The sequence below is a fragment of the Canis lupus genome, chromosome 6, assembly GCF_011100685.1.
Source record: "Canis lupus familiaris isolate Mischka breed German Shepherd chromosome 6, alternate assembly UU_Cfam_GSD_1.0, whole genome shotgun sequence".
Classification (NCBI taxonomy): domain Eukaryota; kingdom Metazoa; phylum Chordata; class Mammalia; order Carnivora; family Canidae; genus Canis; species Canis lupus.
The window spans coordinates 2,778,759-2,796,204 of NC_049227.1; the positions used below are offsets into that span (position 1 = coordinate 2,778,759).

At 47.1% G+C, this 17,446-nt stretch overlaps 1 protein-coding gene and 1 long non-coding RNA gene across 12 annotated transcripts in view; one reads left to right on the forward strand and one right to left on the reverse strand.

Annotated features, from left to right (window-relative positions):
• The window catches only part of AUTS2 (activator of transcription and developmental regulator AUTS2), a 1,128,325-nt gene that overhangs the window by 111,489 nt on the left and 999,390 nt on the right, over positions 1-17,446 (reverse strand). The gene's annotated exons all lie outside the window — the stretch shown is intronic.
• On the forward strand, positions 3,701-14,216 carry LOC119872134. The gene is made up of 4 exons (XR_005360510.1): positions 3,701-3,848; positions 7,271-7,437; positions 7,868-8,067; positions 9,886-14,216. It is a non-coding gene; the product is annotated as an uncharacterized LOC119872134 (long non-coding RNA).

Genomic DNA, 17,446 nt, shown 5'->3' on the forward strand with positions numbered 1-17,446 from the left:
TGAGTTCTCAGACATTTTTGGAGTAAATGCATCCAGGGCAAGAACCATGTTTGGCGATTTCTGTAATCTCCATGGGTTTCCCACAGGGGCCTGGCAGCCTTTGAGGGTCCTCTGCATCTGCTGAACACTGATTTGAGAGTGTCCATCCGACCTCTGTACTCCAAGGATGATCCAGGGGTATCACCTCAGCCCAGACTGTGTTAGAAATGCAGGCTCTCAGGCCTTGCTCTGGACCTGCTCTGGCACTGTCTACATCTTAGTGAGCACCCCCTCACCCAGTGACCACAGGGTGCCCCAAAGTTTGGGAACTACTACCCTGCATGCTGAGAGGGGGCAGAGGTGAGTGCATGTAAAACCAGCCACAGCAGCAAATTCAGAATGAATGAAAGAGGAAGGAAGATCAGGTTTGGATTGCATTCAGATGTACAAATTTGATCACAACTAAATACAAAAGCCTCAATTTAAGCAGGAGCCCAAAGGTGTAGTGAACAGGTGTCCTCGTTTACCAACTCAGCCATCTGCACTAAGTCAGCAGAATCCCACTTCCAATTGGAAAATTGGATTGCAGTCTTCCCAAAGTTTTGAAGAAGCCTCAGCAATGAGCCAATGAGCTCTTTCCACATCCCTGGGTGGCCTGCCAGCTGATCGATTTTAGATGCCAGCCTGTGCCTAGCAAAAGCCAGGTTGGATTTTCTGCCCAGCATTTGCTAGTGAAAGGAAAAGAAACATCAAGGTGATTTCTTTGGGGTCCTTGTGTCGATCTTCCAGAGGGAAGTGCAAAGCTTTCAAACCAGCCCAGCAAGGGACTTTTTCCACTGGTCTGGCTTTTTTAGGCTGGATTAATAAACCCTGGTTTCTTTTTCAGCTCAGGTATATTTTTCATTTGCTGATGACTGTAGAAAGCCTCCTGCTCACATCTGTATTATAATAAATGCATTATAAATGAGTAAGTAGGAAACAGTAAGGAAATGATGTTTTACTTTTAAATGCTAATTATGAAGCCCTGGTGCAGTTAATGTGCAGGGTGTTCTGTCAATTTTTAATGTTTATGCCAAGTGTAGTCTTCAATTTAACATGAGCTTTTAATCCTTTGAGTACTAAATTGCCTTTTAATGCTTGCAGAACAACATTGTGTTTGCACAAAGTCAGGTCTGAAAAATGTATTTAGTACAAGGTGTGTTGTGGGAAGGCAGAGACAAGGAGGGGAGGAGAACTCTTTTTTTTTCCCCCCAAGATGATGGTCCTGGAACACAGCAAAAGCAAGTAGCTCCCTGTTCCTTCAAGAGCATCATTTCCCATTCTTTCTGAGGTTGCTGGGAGTGTTGCTCTCCTGTTGCTGATTTAACCTTCTGGTGAGAGCTTCCAACTCCCAGGAACACAATTAGCCCCAGGGTGCAGCCTGCACCATCAAAAAGACCACAGCAGAACGGCAGCAAAGGAGCTGTGAGATGTGTTCTGACCACCCTCCCGGACACTGCAAACTGAACCAGAACAGTGTTGTAGGTACCCTTGAGGGTGCAGAGAAATCTACAGCCATCCATGTATTGTAAAAACAAAACAAAACAAAACAAAACAAAACAAAACAAAAAACACAACGAGAAAACCTGTACACTTCCTATAAATAAAAGGACCAGAGAGATTTTAAGACAGGAAGAGGGGCAGAGGAAAGCATAGAAAGGTAGATAATGAGCCATTATCTACCCCAGTGATGGGCCAACTTGTGGGCTTCTTCCAGCTGGGGGAACCATCCCCAAACCTCTGTCCTGTGGGCTCAGTCCTATGTTCTGGAACATACTTCTCCCCCATTCCCAACACATCAGGCTGAACTCATCACTGCTTGTCAAATGCCCTCAGTGCCTCTGAGCCCTGCACATATATGAACTCATTTAATCCAGCCCATGAACTATAATATTACTATTGTTATTCCCATTTTGTGGGTGAAGAAACTGGTGTACAGAGAAGTCGAAGCCAGCAAGAAAGAGGGGGGAATCTAGGTTTTGCACTCAGTTCCAGGGTCCCAGGCTTGTAACCAGTTCATAGAACTGCTTCTCCAGGCTCGGCTGAGATGCTGCTTGTCCTGGCCTCCTGTCAATCTGGGCATCACCCACCTGTCAGGAGCTCCTGCTCAGATGCCAAGTGCCCTCTGCGGAGCTCTTTTGGACAACGACCCTTTCCTCTAGCAGCCACATGCACCCTGGTACAGGGGTCACGCTATCCTGTTCGGTGCCTGTATTTACACCGTATATAGCAGGACTTAACGCCACCACATCTGTGATGTGTGATTCTGCTTACTGCAAGGAACCCCGGCATGACCGTGACAGAGGTGGGGAAAAATGGAGTCCTCTAGCCTTGGGGACAAAGCCTCACTGGAAACCCAGTTTAGTGTGAGTCCAAATCCACTGGGATTGCTATTTTGAAGGACAAAAATGCTCGAATGTCAGCAATTTCACGTCATTTGGCGTTTTCCTGGCTGGGCCTCAGCGTGGGGTCAGAGCATCCCAGTGCTGCCCCACTGACCAGCCCCCAGCACGTACGCAGTGCACATGCTGCCAACCCCAAGGTGTGTCCCTCGCTCCCCACCCTGGAAACTACAGTTCTTGAAAGAATGCATTTGTTTCTACATGTTTCCCTTTGGTGATTGGGCATTCACAAAGAACAATGGCCACAAATACACACTTAGTAAACTGCCTAATGATTAAATAACATATTACTAAAATTTGAATATAAAAAGGCCATCTTTACATGTGAAAGCTATTGGGCGGGCCCTCAAAACGTCAGTACAGCTGCTCAGACTGTGAGGGAACTAAACCCAGAGAGAAATGAGGGGGGGTTCATCACTGTGTCAGTTCGGCGACGACACCAAGTACCACATGAGGCCTCCCAGCTATCCCGTCCTCCCAGCCAGTAGGGCACGACTGGCCTCCTGAAATACAGGTACCCATGAATCTCTCGGACACAGGCAGCCACATCATAATTTGATGCAAACCTGTTAGCTTTACAGGTCCAAGTACCAGTGACTGAAGGGATGAGGCAGGTCTGGAATTAGGAAAAGACAACAAACACCAAGGGGCCTTCCTTGTCTTGTAAACTGAAGAGTGATTTTTCAGATCTAGTCGACTGCAAGGATCAAAAAGCTCAGTAGGGACAGAATGTCAGTCTGTCCATCTTGCTTTAGCTGGCTTCTGCCCTTCTTACCCTCTGGACCAACAATTCTGTTTCTATCTTAGTGCCGTCAGAAAACAAACAAGCAAAGCCCAACAATGATAGCCCGATTATTTGGTTTCAGGCCCAGAGCCCACTGCTGACAATGTGACTTAAGCCATGACCATGTTTCTACTGGGAAAATGGTGAGACTCACTCTGAGATGTGGCACCGAATAGTCACTAAGTACCCACCAAACTCACGATCCTTCTCTCTCTCTTTCTCTCTCTTTTAAAAGATTTTATTCATTTTTAGAGAGACAGAGGAAGAGTGAGTGTGAGCGAATCAGGAGGGAAAGAGGGAGAAAGAATCTGAGGCTGACTCCAGGCTGAGCATAGAGCCCAAAAGGGGGCTTGAACCCACAATCACAAGATCGTGACCTAAGCTGGAACCAAGTGTTAGACGCTCAACTGAATGAGCCACCCAGGTGCCCCTTTCTTTGTTTCTTTTTAAAAAGAAATCTTAAAAAATATTTTTATTCCTTTTTTTAGAGAGAAGGAGCCAAACTCATGACCTTCTATAGCACAGAGTTGTCATAGGTAAGCAACTGCCCAATGAAGGAAATTATCTCCTGGCCACTCCCATGCCCTTTGCAGCTAGTTAAGGCCACATGACCATCTCCTGGCGACGACCCAGAAGCAGAGGAGGTATGTGTCACTTCTCGTCTCCTTCCCCTGGGCTGGGTGGATGGAGAAGAGTAGGAGGCTTAGGGCATGTCAAAGCCACAAGACAAAACAAGCCGGTTTCCCGAATCACTGCATGGCAGAGATTCATGGGGCACTAGGAATATCCATGTCAAGACTGATGGATGAGAAACAAACATCTATTACATTCATGCCTCTATTCCCTTCAGGTTCCCCTTGCTACCAGTGCTGCCTTTATTCTAATGAATGTATAGAACCTCCAGTTCCTCAGAAAGAACCTCCTTCTTGTGCCATAGAACTTACCATCATCTTCTACCTGGAAAGTGGGGAAATGTGTCTGAAAATTACCACAGATGTCCAGCTGAAAAGCAGCAGAAACTAGCAAGTAGTAACAGCAAAACCCCTCAGCTACCCTGTCTTCCATAGCATGGCTCAAGAATCACACTTTAGGGGGAGGGAAAGACCAGTGACATCAGTTTACTTTCTGCAAAATAAGCTGAAAAAGTTGAGAGCCCAAGTTGAAGTTCTTGCTCCGTGTGCTCTCAAAACTGCTGCATCCCTCCACTGACAAGGCTTGGCAGGAGCAGAGGCGGAAGGCAGGGAAGACCTTACCTACGCTGGCCTTGTAACAGGGTACAGCCCAGAGTCTTTTAAACACCTACCTACTCTCGGTCATGGAACCTTCCCCCAGGAAAAGGCTGTGGAAAGCGACATTATTATTTCCTCATCTGGGATAAATTGCTACAGGCTTAGGCATGTAGGCAACAGAGCCAGAGGAGTGATTTATGAAGTCCCGTTTCTCCCTCCTGGCCCCAAGATGCAGTGATAACTCTGCTTTAACATGGGGGATTACAGCGTCCTAATGAATCACTGCCCACGTACTATCTGCCAGGTGACCTGCTGGGTTTGGAAATGAGGATTGTCTCCCAGGCAGTCCTTGGGATTTCCCTTTCCTTCCTGTAAGACTTTTCTGCTCTCTGGGGCCCACGGCCACAGCCTGGCTCAGGGAAAGGCTGGGCGGTGGTGCCTGACTAGGATCAAGTGCATCTTAGGGTCTCCCCACTCTTCTGATGAGGCCCCATCCACCGCCCCGGGCTCAGCTACCCAAGCCACCCCCCCGCATGTCATGAACAGAAAGCATTCTGCTGTGGGCTGGGAGAGTAATGTGGCCCTTCCCACCCGGTGCCAACATCCAGAGGGACGGCTGTGTCAGCAGAGCTGCCTGGGCACGTGGGAAGGGCTGGCAGCCCCTGCCCAGCCCCCGTCTCCTGCTTCAGGGGTCCGTCTCCCACTTGCAGCCTGGCTCACCAGGCAAGTGCTCTGTGGAACTGCAAGAAAAGGTTCCCACTTTTTCCCAGGCAATGAAGGTGTTATTTGGCAGAGGTGGGTCTGGCTTTCTGAGAAGGTTAGCATTCTAAGTTCTTTTTATGTCAGGAATATGTCAAAGGTCCGTATCTGAGAGCCATTGTCTCCAAATAAGTCCATGCGTCAGCCCTGAGTGAAGGGCCTGCCTGTGCCACGGGGCCGGGTACGCCTTCCCAGCCTGGGTGGCTGGGCCAGTCCTCGCCAGCATTTATGGGCGCCCTGGTGAACAGAGAGCGGTGTCTCCCTTGACTCTCCCCAAAGTGAAGACATCATCATCTCCATTTTTCAGATGGAGTTAAGGAAGTTGCCCAAGGTTACAAAGCTCTGGGTGGTGGAATCAGTTCTACCCAAGGTCTGAGCCCTACCCCAGATGTGTGCGCACCCCATGCCCCCTCCTCCTGCTGGCCTCCTTCCTAGGTGCCAGCAAAGAAAACTCCTCCCTATTTACACCCCAAGGGCTCTGGGGCCCTCTTCTGCCCCTTGAGCCCTCCCTGATGTGCTCTCCAAGGCAATGCCCCCCCACCTTTCCCCTTCTACCTAATTCTAGCCAGTGAAGCCCACCCACAGGGCAGAGCTCATCTGAGGGCACCTTCCCACAGCAGTGGGCCTTTGGCACTGTCACGCAGAGTTTTTTCTCTTCTGGTGGGCCCTGTATTTTCCCTGCCATTTCCCTTACTTCTGCCCCTGTCTTAGCTGCCCCGTCAAATGAGGGGTGGCATGCCAGAGCGCCAGCTGCCCTGGCTGAATTCAAATGCCAGCTGTGAACAAGAACAGAGAGAGTCCACTCTTGGTACCTACACTGTTGTCGGGGAGAATGAGAAATAGGGTAAATAAGCAGGGGCATCTGGGTGGCTCAGTCAGTTGTCTGACTCTTGATTTTGGCTCAGGTCATGGTCTCAGGGTTGTGAGATCCAGCCCTGTGTTGAGCTCTGTGCTGAGCATGGAGCCTGCTTGGGATTCTCTCTCTCTCTGACCCTTCCTTTGATGCAAGCTCTCTCTCTCAAAAACAAAAATTAGGGAAGCCCCAGTGGCCCAGCGGTTTAGCATCGCCTTCAGTCCAGGGTGTGATCCTGAAGACCGGGGATCGAGTCCCATGTCAGGCTCCCTGCATGGAGCCTGCTTCTCCCTTTGCCTGTGTGTCTCTGCCTCTCTCTCTCTCTCTCTGTGTCTCCCATGAATAAATAAATAAATAAAAATCTTAAAAAACAAAACAAAACAAAAAAACAAAAAAAATTAGATAAGTAAATAAGCAAATTGCAGACCTGACCGGTATCGGGACAGCCAAACTGAGGTGGGGATGGCCAAGGGGGCCAAGAAGGCTCCATCTGCAGAAGGATGAGAATGGGTCAGGTCTCCACACCTGGAGAGAATGAGTCACAGGGGAAGCTTTGTAGGTAGAGGACATGGCTGAGGAGGGAAGGAGCCGAACAAGCCCCAGGAACAGGAGTGGGGAGTGGGGGAGAGATGGGGAGAGACTGGTGGAGGGGTTGCAGAGGCTAGAGCAGGAACCTCAAGGGCAGAGTCTGGATTGTATTCAAGGTCACTGGGAAGCCTCTGGACCTTTCAAACAGGGGGATGCAGCAGCCTGATCTCTCTTTTGCATCTGCAATCATGCTGGGTCCTGTGTGGAGAAGGTGTGGAACAAGAGAAGAAGCAGAGGGTCTTGGGGATGGATGACTGAATGACCTACCGGTCCTTGATGCACTGTCGGCCTTCGGCATGCGGGGTGGCTTAGAGGAGGGAGGATAATGCAGGCTGGGGGGAAAGACTTCTCCACTCACTTGCTCCGTAGCCTGGGGGGGGGGGGGCACAGGCAAACTGTAACATGGCAAAGCCCTGGCTCCTCTAACGTAAAATAGAGTTGAAAACCCAATACCCACTTCACCCAGTGAGGATACCATGATAGGATACACAAAATGCATTTGGCCCAGGGCTTGTCCCATGGGGCACGCTTCCTACTGGCAGCTCTTCACCTCAGCAGAAAGGGTAGGTGCTGTGGGGCAGGAGGCAAGGGCATAGGCAAGGCTTTCTCCTATCTCACCCCACTCTGCTTTCCACAGGCATGACGCGAGGGTGTCATACAGATGTGTTGTATTGGGGCTCAGTCACTCGATTGCTTCCTCATCTCTCTGCTTGCTCGGGACCTGCGCGGACCTAGGGGCCTGGATCCCTCCCTGGGCCATATTAGTCTTCGTAGCACTGATCACTGACATTACTGTAGACCTTGGTAAGTGTCTCTGTGTTCCCGGTATCTCCACAAAGGTGGGGACTCTGGATTTTTTGTCTCCCCAACCTCCCCGAAGCCCAGTTCTTCTGACAGTGCCCGGACTATAGCAGCCCCCTGGGGGATATATATGGATTGAATCCTCACCATAACCCCTGGGAGGGAGGCGATATCAGCAACATGGTTATTCCATGATCCTGCAGGCAATTAAGCTGGCTCAGCAAACATGCCCCAGGTCACACAGTCAGTGGGTATCAACCCTGTCTTGCAGCTGGAGACGATGAGGGTATAGGGCATTAGTTGTCAACCCAAGCTGCACACAGAACTACCTAGATGGAGCTAGGCATTCCTAGCCACATCCACATCACTGAAATCAGAATGTGAGCTGGAGCCAGGAGTTAAGACTTTCGAAACTTCCTGTCGTGTAAACCAGGTGGAGAGTCACCAGTCTCGAGAGTGACATCCAGCAAGTGCTCAGGACTTGGAGGAGAGTTATACTGGTTGCCACTGGGATGGCCCGGAAGCAAATCTCCAAGAGAGGCCCTGCCAAAGCTGACCATGACCCTTACTCCAGGTCCACGGCGGCCTCCCACTGGTGATCCCCAGGAATCATCCTTTCCTGTCAGAGCTCAGGTAAGCCTCACAGCAAGGCTGCTGGTCTCCTCTGAAAACACAGGACTGCCAAGCTGCCCTAGGAAGCTTTCCGTATGTATAACACGCTCCAACAACCCCCGAGGCTCACCGGGGAGTGGGCTGGAAAACCAGTTTAGATTCGCAAAGAAGCTGGTATTAAAATTGCTGAGAGCTCTCTGGCTCAGGCGGCTATGCATGTTAGGGCCTGTGAATAATAAAAGGAGAGCTTGTAATTCTACTAAAAAATGAAATTTCCCCATTTCTGCAGAATAAACAAAAACAAAATAATACATTAGCTCTGCAATATGTCTGTGCTTCAGGGCTTCAGATTGTCATTAAAGTTGGATTTTATCCATGACAGATTTCTCCACTTCCCTTGCACCCCAAATAAGAAGACATGCGGCCTTACGACAAATTCCCTTTTCTTTCTATTTTCTATCTGCATGTGGTTTATCCATACTAAACTGCAGAGGAAGTTGCCCAGACCCTGGTCTCCTGTTTGCAATTCTTTGCTTTTTAGGCTCTGAAACACTCCCCTGGGTGTTCTTAAAAATCCTATGGGATAATGTTGAAATAATCCATCCTTCAAAATATAGGAAGATAAAAAGAAGCTACCCCCCCTTCCACCAACCTGGGTACCCTTGGTTGTATAAGGGAACTCAGAGTCAGAGAGGGGGCTCTGGCCCTGGGTTCAAAGCAATCAGCCTCCATGAGGGGCTGGATTCAGCAGAGACACGGATCAAAGGCTCTGGGTGGTGACAGCAGCCAGCACCATGGTGACAGCAGAGCTTCGAAGCCCTTACCCAAAGAGACCAGGAGCCTGCTTCCTCTGTGCCCTAGCACGCGTGCAGGTATATGCAGGGTGGGGGGAGGAAGGAGCTCTGGCTCCACCATCACAGGCACCCCCGGTGCCCCAGGCAGACCTTTAGGGGCTCCGCAAGTAGGACGGTCATCCTCAGGTCAGAGGCTGAGATGTCCCAGCCAAAAGGAACTTTGACTGCCACGTACAAGGTAGGTACCGACCAGGCCAGACCTGAGGATCACCTGTCTTGGGCCACCAGAGGACCAGGAGACTGAGGCAAATGGGAGACTCTCACTACAGCAAGTGCTCGCTCCTGCTTCAGCGAAGGCCCATGTCGGAGGAAGCATCAGCTTCATGGTTTTCCTTGTCTCCTCTGCTGTGGGCAGAGAAAGTGTGGTGCCTCAAAGATACCAGTGCTAAAGGGGAAAAGAACACCAAAAGGACTGGGTGTGCCATGCACTGGAAAACGAGTCACTTGCCAAATCTGGGGTGCTACAGAACTAATCCTCCCAGGGCCTCAAGGGGGGGCCAAGCTTCTGGGTTCTTTCCCCGTGATCCCCAGAAACCCGAGGTTGCTTGCTCCTGCTGGCACATGGTCACATACAACTGGGGTGACTGAGGTGACCCCAGGCCGGCATCCCTTGCCATGGCAGGGATGGAAAAAAGCCCCGACGACAGCAGCGGGTTGGGTTACACAGCCCGGATCCCTGAGTCGGGAAGTGGCACTAGGGGAAAAAATAGCAGCCAATTAGACACTGGTAATATTCCGGAGACAGCTCCACAAGTGGCCCAGGCTGACAGAGCAACTCACATCTAGCTTTGATGTCTTGATAGGTTTTTAACAAATTCTCCTTCAGTTATCCAGCTGCTTAGCTAATCAGATATTATTACCTCCTTTGTGCTTCCTTGCTCGCTCCCTCTGTTTATCAGGCCTGCCTTGCTGTAAAAAGAGCTCCATAATGATCCCTATCTAAATATTTCACTTCTAATACAAAGGTCTGTGTTTTGCATGCCAGAGAGACTCTACAACTCAGTCTGCTGAGAAGTAGCTCCCCTGCCTCTTTGGAGGAAATGCGCTGATTCCAGTCGTACACGGTGTCAATGGAATTTTCCTGAATTATGTGTCCGTGCACACGAAGCTGGGGAGGCAGGCAGCAAGGCTGTGGGTTAACTTCAGCCCACACACGCTGAGGACGTCTGCAATGACTGCTGACTGGCAACCACATTCTCCTCATCCTTGGGCTTTGTCCTGACATTAGCAAGCCAGAGGGACATTTAGGCAAACCACAGACTGCCATCAGAAAGCCACAGAGAAACCATCAGGGGGTATGAGCAAAGCACCTGAGGGGTCTTGGAGAAGAGTAATTGGCAGAACTTGGCATTTGGCTTTGATGTTCCTGGTCCCCAAAAATGTTTCTGGATTCTTTCTGTGATTTTTAATACAGATATGACATAGTCCCAGCATGATCTATACACCTGCTCGTAGGTTGTGTGTGAAATCTGGGTCTTGAAACTCAGCACGTGGTGGGGGATGCTTGTCCTCTGCATGGCTGTGTTGGAGCAGAGTCTCCCTATGGTGTGGGTTCAAGGTAGATTATAACTTGTCTTAATGCAAGAACAGAGCAAGGTCACTGCAGGAAGGCATGGCCAGACACCCCCAGAGAAGTAAGGACCTTCACTGACTAGTCCAACAGATCTGTGACACTGGGTTGCCTACCAATTGGGATATCCAAACAAAACCGTGTCATGCCCCTGATCAAAGCCATCTGACAACTTCCTCTACCACTGAGAATGAATCCCAACCTCCTTACTATGGTCCCTCAGGCCCTGTGGGGTCTACCCTTAACTACCTCTAAGACTTTGCTGCTGACCATGCTCCCTTGGCTCGTTGCTCCAGCCACAGCATCTGCCTCTTTGCATAGATCCACAGATCTTGAACACACTGAGTGTATTTGTACTTCAGGGCCTTTTGACTTACTCTTCCGTCTGCCTAGAACATATCTCACCGCAGATCGTCCTATGGCTCACTCCTCCACATCCTTCTGGGGCTCAGCTGTCACCCTCAAGAGAATCCTTCCTTGACCAAAGAGCAACACCTCTGCCTCTGCCACCATATTTCTCCCCACTTCATGTCCTCAGCATCTACAACAGTGACTGATACATACTAAGTATTTAATAAATACCTGTTGAATGAATAGAGAAACAGAAACATCAGATATCTTTCACAAAGGATACCAACAAGAGCTTCCTAATGGAAAGGTTTCCTAATGGCAATTCAGGCCACATTTTTTTTGCTGCTTTTCCACACTTTCTGCAAGCTCTCATAGTAGTCCCCTATTACCCATCATCCTTTTCTTCCACGGTATTAGAATTTTAATCCAATGTAGTAGTCAAAAATAGAAACACATTTCCCAAACTTCCTTGAAGCTAGGAGAGGCCCTGTGGTAGAATTCTGACAGTTTCTAGGAATCTGACTCTTGATCCTCGCCCCTAGTTCCTCTTTCTCCTTTGCCCATACCCTTTACACCTATCCTGCTGCTTGGAAGGTCGATGTCTGGCTGAAGGTCCATCTTGAGCCATGAGAAGAGGGCTGCATGGAGCATAAAGCTGGAAGAAGACTGGGTCCCAGAGGGCTCAGACAAACAGGATTCTGCACTGCTTACTTACAAACTTTCCCATATGAAAGAAATTTCTTTTTCGAGCCACTGTTATTTTTTAAAGTCACCTAGAGCTGAACCTCTGATACCCACTTTGCTTGCATTTTCTATTTCTTGGTGGAAATTGCCCCAAGTAGATGAAGGAAATCTCAGAAGTTTGGGCAGAGTAGCAGAGGTTGAAAGGAGCAAGGAGCGTGGCTGGACATCTGTAGACACAAATGGCCTACTGAAATCTTACTGCACGTGGCCATGGAACTCCTAGGGTGGAAAGAGGAAAGGGCCTCAGAAGTGAACTCAGAAGGGTCAGCTCCAGACCACTAGGACCTGCCCAAGTCTTCTTAGTTTTTATGGCCTTATCTCTTCATCTGTACAATGGAGGTAATGGTTATGGAAAGTATTTAAAAATTAGATATGAAAGAGCTTTGCAAACTCTCAATCGCCCTAAAACTACAGAGTATTTAAGACTTAGTTCTATTGGGCCTCTCACAGATGAAATTGATTCTTATAGTTCTTAATTTCTTACCATCTTACGTATGTAATATCAAAAAACCAAGAGTCAGTAGTTTAAATCACAGAATTAAATAACATTTTAAACTATGCCATGAAATTAGGATTGGCAGAGGAGAACTCCTTAAACTTATTTGATTTTTCAAATTCTTATCTATTAATTAAAACAGTCTATTAAGGCAATAACAAGTCATGTATTTTGTGCCACAATGGAAAAACAGGCATTGGATGATTTGTACTACAAAAAATGAAATTACTTTTTAAAATGTATCAAGGGTCCCAAGGTGGCTTATCTATGCCCCAGAAGGACTAGATCAAAGTGCCAAGGACCAAAAAGAGTCAGCCAGTTGGGTAAGACCTAGTATCCCAAAGACTCAGCAAGCTCAGATCCTAGTAGGCATCTGTAAGTCCTGCCAGGTAGAAAAAGCACTGATGGGGAATCCAGATGTCTGCTAATGATCAGGAAAGACTGCTGGCAATAATTCCAGAGAACTATCCGTAGACAGTAGACTCTTGGCAAGGCTTTAATTTGTAGGTCAAAGCAAAAGGTGCTCTAGTCACCAACTGGGGGGGTTAGGTCAGGTGCGGCAGACACAGTTGGCTGCTTATCTGATAGCCATTCCCCTTTCTTCTCTGTCAACAGAACCCTAATTATGGTACCTGCCCAGCCCCAGGGGAGACCATGATTGGCCCAAACCAATCATGGCCATCTCATTCCCCTGTGCTAGAGGGCAAGTGATGCTCTTCTAACCAGTAAACTCCAAAAGGAGACTACTGAAGGCTTCGGAGAACATTCTCTCTGTGGAAGTAGAGAGCATAAGGAAGAGCCCCTATGATTATCTCCCTCCTTTCTTCCTGCGTGGCATGGGGCCACATGAGGAGATGACATTCCACTTGGAGTTTCTGTAGCCATCTTGCATCTATGAAGGAAGTCATTTTCCAAATATCAAGATGGCAGGTGGAAAGACTAGAAGCGCCTGTGTTCTCTGTGTCAACACTGAGCCTCAACAAATAGGCTTGTAATGGGAGATGAGGATCTCTTTTTTAAAGCCATATTTAGTTGGGTTTTCTGTAACGAGCTGGTATGACAGGGTTCCACTCCTCGTGGGCTCAAGGGGCCAACTGAGATGCCAGCTGCTTAACCTGTGTCAGCATGAAAAGGGGACGACTGTGACATGATGAATATGTGGAGCACCAGCTCCTTTCTTGGGTCTCCTTGACTCGGGTCTGACTGCACAGAGACTTGGCAGGTGATGCTGAAGAGCCTCTGGAGCAGGGCACAGTCCTGGCCAGGGATGGGAGGTCCTATCCCCAGAGCTCAGGGAGCACACTCTTCCTGTCATGGTGAGCACTGGAGAGGGCCTGCACTCTAGAGGGGCCGGTGCAGGTCTTGGCTGTGAGACAGCACAAAAGCCTAGGAAGTGGGCAGGGGCCCAAAATATAGGCACTGCCAAAATAATCTGACGGTGTGGGATGTCCCTCGTGCACAGAACCCTATTGTGACGGTTTTCTAGCACAGAGACTGCGACAGAATCACTTTGAATTTGTATTCTAAGACATACATTGTGGGTGTCCCAACTACAGGGACTAATTATTTCAAGTTAACTTGCTGTGCACTTGGGGCCCTGTTTTAAGAGTTTCACATGGTTGTATTCATTGGCCTTTTGACTGTCAAGAAGAAAGGCTATTACTCCATTAGGTAATTTAAAAAGAGAAGTGACAATTTTTCAAGTAATTATCAGCAAAACCGCCAAACAGGAAGGTAGAACCTGAATATCCCACTGAGAGAAACGACCAAGACAGAAAATAATGCGCTATATACAATACCACAAAAGCAAACTTCTTGACAGATGAAGTACTTTATCATGCCATACTCACGTTTCTTTAATGAACTGGCCTCAGTGGCTGTATTCAAACCACGAACAGAATTTAGTCTTATTTCTTATGCTGAGAAAGTCTAGAGACTATTAACCCTGAAATATCTAATACTGTATATTCTTGCAAATAAGTAAACTAGTTCACCATCCCATAGTTTTCCTTGCTTTACAGGAACTCTTTAGCCATTACCAAGGAAGTAGAATCAATGTGATTAATACAGTGTTTAAAAAGTAACTGGTACCATTTACACTCCTCTGTGTGTTCTTCAGCTTTGAACAGACCTGTGGACCAAATCTTGCCCAACATCTGCTTTTGTAAATAAAGTTTTATTGGAACACAGTAAGGCTCAATAGTTTATGTATTGCCTCTGGCTGCTTTTGTGCGAAACCAGCAGAGCTGGGGAGTTGCTGAAAGACTGCATGGCCCTCACAGCCCCAAATATTTACTATCTAGCCCTTTACAAAAAATGTTTGCTGACCCTGGTTTAAAATAATGGTTATTCTTTTCCTAAATTGACAGATAATGTTCATTCTGACAACGCTCCCATATCTTGCAGAGTAGTAAAGCACTGCAGTAATTCCATAGTTCTATAACCATTAACAATGATTTCTAGCTTATTATGGGTTGTGGCACAGAAAAGATAGGCTGTGGATTACATATAATTACCTGGGTCCTGACTCTAATTCCACTCTTTCTCTTCAATTCAAGAAACAAATCACAGTGCAAGGGAGAAAGTCGTGTTGAAGCATTAGCACTGAAGGGCGATAATATTATTATCATCATTAAAGGATATTACTGAAGGGAATCATTCTAATTTATAAAAACAGTAAATAGTTTGCAAATTTCCAAGCCTTAACAATTGCTGATAACCAATTACTACAACACACTTACAACTGATTACAATGCCCCAGTGGGACCAACACCTTGGAAGAGAACCACTGATCTAAATTGGTGATTTCAGAGAAACAAATCCAATCCATGATCTCAGGATTTATTCATCCTTTCAACATGTGAGTACCTACTGTGGGCAAGCATTCTGGAATGCAAAGGTAAGTGAAGATACCAGATGTAATCGTGGATCTCAAGACGCATACACTTCAAGAGGACAGGACATAATGTCAGTGGATTATTGCCAGTTTGGCGGAAATGAAGAGGAAGTAATTAATATCAAGGAGAGCTTCAGGAAGTAGCATTTGAAATGAGCCTTCAGAGAGGGGTAGGATTTGAACTGACAATGGCAAGCAAGAGGGCATCTGGCAAGAGGGAAGACTAGACGGACCTGAGAATCCTACAGGTTAATGTACTTCACTCAAGCTCACAGACCAAAGTATTGGAATTAGTATTAGAACCAGGTATCCAGTGTGAAGCATTTGTCAGAAGCCATTTAAAATATATTGAGTATATTAGTTAGATTTCTAAGGAAGAAATACAAAAGCACGAGTGATCATGTTTTTTTTTAAAAGGATTTTCTTTAATTCTTCATGAGAGACAGAGACAGAAAGAGAGAGAGAGGCAGAGACACAGGCAGAGGGAGAAGCAGGCTCCATATAGGGAGTCTGATGTGGGACTCGATCCTGGGACTCCAGGATCATGCCCTGAGCTAAAGGCAGACGCTTAACTGCTGAGCCACTCAGGCGTCCCAATAATGTTATTTTTAAATGTTAAACATTTTATTTAGATAAAACAGGAACGTTGTTATATGAACTATACTAAGGGTATCTACGCTAGAGAAAGGAATCTGGATGTCAGGCCAGACATATCCAACAACCACAAAATACTCCACCGCTGCCAAGAGTCAAAAAAGATCTAAGTATCCGAGAGGGAACTACAGACTACCAAAACAAGTACCACCAATAAAACCATCCCTTAAATTCGGGCCTGCTCCAGTTTTCTATAACTTGGCTCCTTTCCTAATTTGGGATATCTTGATGTGGTCTTTCATATGAACTTGGGTACTCAATCTTTAGCAGAATTGATAAATCTAAGACCTTATGCTCATTAATTCCCTGTGTTTAGATAATAATCTGGCGATGCCTTCACTGCCTACGGATACACATGAACATCCCTTACTTCCAAAATGGAAGAACAAAAGTATGAGGGAAAAGCCATGCTCATCAACACTGCTTGTGTCCTGTCTGTGCACATATGTGTTCGTCAGTGTTTGCCGGGATCCAGATGGCCAGACCAAGTTCTAGGTACTTGGGAATTTAGTGAAAATTTTGCCTACCCTATCTCCCATGACATCTTGCTGTATATAAATCCTCCTGTCAGCTAAATCAAGATACAGAAGTCCCCTCACAAAGCCCTGCACTTTCCTATTTCATGAGTTTGCTTACATGAAGCCAAGCTGACATAAATGAGCACGAGTGGAGACTGTGAGCCATGCTCCCTGGGTCTAGCTTTACTACTCACTGACTGCATGACCTTGATAAGTTAGTGAACTATTTATCTCCTTATCCTTATATATAAAGTTTATTTATATACATATAAATATATATAGGTTTTAAAACGATTTTTATTTTAGAGAGAGAGTGCATGAATGGTGGGGAGAAGAGAGAGAGAGAAAGAGAGAATCCCACAAACTCAGTGCTGAGAACAGAGCCTGACTTGGGGCTTCATCCCAGTACCCTAAGATCATGACCTGAGCTGAAACCAAGAGCTGCTCAACTGACTGAGCCATGAGGCATCCCCAAAACATACATATATATTTTTAGAAGATCTTATTTATTTTGAAAGAGAAAGAGAGGGAAAGAGAGAACACAAGCAAAGGTGGGGGGAGCAGAGGGAGAGGGAGAAGCAGACTCCCTGCTGACCAGGGAGCCCCATGTGGCACTCTATCCCAGGATCTTGGGATTATGACCTGAGCTGAAGGCAGACACTTAACAGCCTGAGCCACCCAGGCGTCCCAAGATATGTATAGATTTTATTAATAAACTGCATCTTGAGGGCTTTTGTGAGGATGAAATAAGCTACAATATTTTAGGGAGCTTAGAACTTGGTCTTGGAGACAGTAAGTGCTCAATAAATGTTATGATCATTACCATCATCATTATCATCACCCCATTTAAACTTCCTCCCCTATCCTGTTTACTGAACTCCTCTAGTCAGTCCTTAGCCATGTACTCAACACGAATCCCTGTTCCCCTGATTCAAACCCAGGTCACCTATCAATTAGCTGGCACAGTTAATTTATGTGGTGACAGTACCAACTGAAATGTGTCATTGTTACGCGTTTGATGTGAACCATCTGAAATGGAAAATAATGCCAGAAGGAACCCGGAGTGGGGAGGACAGTAAGAAGAAAGAGGTTCTAGTTGTAGGGCTATTACTAATCGCTTCACATCCTTGGGGTTCACAGAGGTTCAATGTCTTGTCTGTTCCTAATCTATGAAGCAGTTGGTCGGAATCAATGACCCTGAAGGTCCCAGGCAGACCCTGGTGGTTGCCCCTGTCAAGTGCCTTTGAGTTTAATGAACCCAAATTTTGTTCGGGTCCTGGATGGCACTGCATAGCCTTCCTCCATTACAGAGGCAAA